Source organism: Gossypium arboreum, chromosome 8 (assembly GCF_025698485.1).
Source record: "Gossypium arboreum isolate Shixiya-1 chromosome 8, ASM2569848v2, whole genome shotgun sequence".
Lineage (NCBI taxonomy): Eukaryota > Viridiplantae > Streptophyta > Magnoliopsida > Malvales > Malvaceae > Gossypium > Gossypium arboreum.
The window spans coordinates 43831251-43834786 of NC_069077.1; the positions used below are offsets into that span (position 1 = coordinate 43831251).

Consider the following 3536-nt stretch of genomic DNA (forward strand, 5'->3'; position numbering starts at 1 on the left):
GCTTCATTCGCTTCTCCCACGCCCGTGTACATAGGTCCACGCCCATGTTCATTTTGACAGTGTCGACCATAGGTGGAGGGCACGGGTGTGTCGTACGCCCGTGTTACATTCTTAGTTTCAACCACGGGTTCAAGGCACGGGCGTGTCTCGTGCCCGTGTTGTTTTGGCAGTTTCACTTACGACCATGTCGTACGGCCGTGGTAACTTATTGCATCCCATGTTGGGGAAAAATCTTGCCCTGTTTTCACACGGCCGTATTGCACGGCCGTGTCTCGACCTATGGTGTGAGCACGGCCTAAGGCACGCCTGTGTGCCTATCCGTGTGGATGGGAAAACCCTATGTTTCAAGACTTAGTTAATAGGTTAGATGTGAAAAACTAGAATCTAAATAAGTCATTATTGTTAATGCTCGGGTTGCCTCCCGAGAAGCGCTTATTTATAGTCTTAAGCTGGACTTACCTCTCTTCTACATGGTCAAATTGGTGCGAGGAGTTTACACTCCTCATCCCTACTATCAACTTTATCAACATAAGGTTTAAGATGAGTGTTGTTTACCTTAAACGTATCGAATTTAGGATGAATTACCTCGACTGTACCATATGGGAAAATACTGAGTAACGTAAGAAGAATTTTTTCATTAGGTTCAGAAGTGGTAATGCGAGGATCTGCTGCATCTAATAGTAATTTGTCTCCAACCTTAAGTTGATTTGGTGAGGTATTGAGCTTGTCCTGGCTCAATTTTGGTTTATCGGGTGTTTTCGATTTCTGTGTTTGTCATTCATTTAACTCCTCGATTTGTAGCCTTCGTTCTTCATAGGTAGGTCATTTGTTGTTGTTTGAACACGACTCATATGCGTTCTTCGTAACTATTTCCTGCACAGAGGGTTTCACCACATGATCAGTACTAGTAGAATGATTTATACAACCACCTTCAATTTTCAATCTGTTACTCAAATTACGAACTTGAAGGGTGATTGTTTCATCTCCCACATGAAGTGTGAGTTCACCTGTGCCAACATCAATAATGGTTCTAGCAATCGCTAAAAAGGGTCTTCCTAAAATTAAAGGTGCGTTACTATCCTCTTCCATGTCTGGAACAACAAAGTCTACTGGGTATATAAATTTATCGATCTTAACAAGAACATCTTCAATGATACCCCTAGGAAATCTAATGGTTTTATCAGCCAATTGAATGCTCATCCTAGTTTGTTTGGGTTTCCCAAGACCTAGCTGTTTAAACATTTTATAAGGCATAACATTAATGCTTGCCCTTAAGTCAACCAATGCATTATGAACATCTAAACTACCAATTAAACAAGGAACCGTAAAACTCCCTGGATCTTTCAATTTGTTGGGTAGCTTATTCTGTAATATAGCTGAGCAAACTGCATTCAATTCCACATGCAACGCCTCATCCAATTTTCATTTATTTGTTAAAAGCTCATTTAAGAATTTGACTGCATTTGGCATCTGTGAAAGAGCTTCAATAAACGATAAATTAATATGTAACCTTTTTAATAATCTAAGGAATTTACCGAATTGTTCTTCTGTGCGGTCTTTACTTGTCGCGTTTGGGTATGGCACACGAGGTTTGTATTCTTTACTTACCGATTTTGGGTCATTGTGGCCTACCACATTCTTACCTTTGCTTATCACCATTTCTAGCCTTGGTTTTGCAACTAACCCTTCCTCATCTTAAATGGCAATCGCGTTGAGTTTCTCCCTTGGGTTAGATTCAGTGTTGCTTAGCAAACTACCTTGTGGTCATTCGGAAATCAACTTGGTGAGCTGTCCAATCTGAGTTTTGAGCCCCTAGATTGATGCTTGTTGATTTTTGAGTGCTGTCTCGGTATTCTGAAAATGAGTTTCTAACACTGAGATGAATTTTGTTAGCATCTCCTCAAGGTTTGGCTTTTTCTCTTATTGGTAGGGTGGTTGTTGGAAACCCGGAGGATGTTGTAGCCTTTGATTTCCTTGACCGCCCCACGAGAAATTGGGATGGTTCTTCCAACCTGCATTATAAGTGTTAATATACGGGTTATTTTGGGGTTTAGAGTTATTGTTACCCATATATTGGACTTGTTCCTCCTCAATGCTAGGGTTGAAGGGTTGATATTCTGTGCATGCTCCTCCTCCATTCGAATTGCACCTCATCACTAGATGTACCTGAGTAAAACCACACAAACCGTCAATCTTTTTATTTAAGAGTTCTACTTGGTTAGATAGCATAGTAACTGCGTCGAGGTTGAAAACACTGGCTGCTTTCATCGGCTTTGTTTTCATAACTTGCCACTGATAGTTATTCAGTGACATCTCCTCAATAAATTCGTAAGCCGCCTCAGGTGTCTTATTATTGATAGTTCCTCCAACAGTTGCATCAATCATCTACTGAGTCGAAGGATTCAGACCATTATGAAACGTTTGAACCTGTAGCCAAAGCGGTAACCCATGGTGAGGGCATCTTCTCAAAAGGTCATTGTATCTCTCCTATGCATCGTATAATGTTTCTAAATCCATCTGCACAAAAGAAAAGATATCATTACGTAATTTGGCTATTTTAGCCGGCGAAAAATATTTTAATAAAAACTTTTTGGTCATTTGTTCCCAAGTAGTGATTGACCCTCATGGTAACGAGTTCAACCATTGTTTAGCCTTATTCCTTAACAAAAAGGGAAACAACCGAAGGCGAATGGCATCATCAGAAACGCCATTAATTTTAAAGGTATCACAACATTCAAGGAAATTTCCTAAGTGAGCGTTCGGATCCTCGTCCTGCAAACCATCAAACTGAACAAGCTATTGTATCATTTGAATTGTGTTAGGTTTCAGTTCAAAATTATTTGTAGCAATAGTAGGTCTAACTATACTTGACTCAGTTCCTATTAAATTAGGTTTAGTATAATCATACATAGAGCGTCGAGCAGGATTCTGATTTATTGGATTAGCAGCAATCGCAGGAGGTAGCGGATTTTCTTGGTTTTCAGCCATCTCCTTGGTTGTGGTTGAATTATCGTCCTCTTGCTCGTCCTCTGTGTATCTTAGGCTTCACCTTATTTCTCTCCGGTTTTTACGAACTGTGCGGTCGATCTCACCGTCAAAAAGTAGTAGTCCTGACAGGTTTCTTCTGGTCATAAACTAGAAAAATCTATCAGAAGAAAATAAATGAAGAATTAGAAAAGAAAATAAAAATTTAAATTGCAATAAAAGTAAAATGGCTAAAGTAATAAAAATCGAGTGTTCCTAATATCCTAGTTCCTCGACAACGGCACCAAAAACTTAATGCGTGATATTCATAACAGGTTTTAAAGATTTATAAATGAAACGTTCTTGAGACTAACTTATTATCACGATTAAGGCAAGTGTACCTATCGAACAGTAGTATAGTTCAGCAAGACCGGATTGTTGAACCAAAAGGAACTACGAGTACTAGTATTTACTTCCTTTTTATTATCTAGCCTAAAAATTAAGAGGTTTGGTTATCTAAACTAATTACTAACTAAGAATGCACAGAAAGAAAACTCCGGAAAATACTTTTG

The 3536-nt window shown here is 39.1% G+C and overlaps 1 non-coding gene across 1 annotated transcript; it reads left to right on the forward strand.

Annotated features, from left to right (window-relative positions):
* Positions 1 to 2443: 2443 nt before the first annotated feature.
* Positions 2444 to 2550, forward strand: LOC128279778 (small nucleolar RNA R71). Its single transcript, XR_008269974.1, has one exon. It is a non-coding gene; the product is annotated as a small nucleolar RNA R71 (small nucleolar RNA).
* Positions 2551 to 3536: the final 986 nt, after the last annotated feature.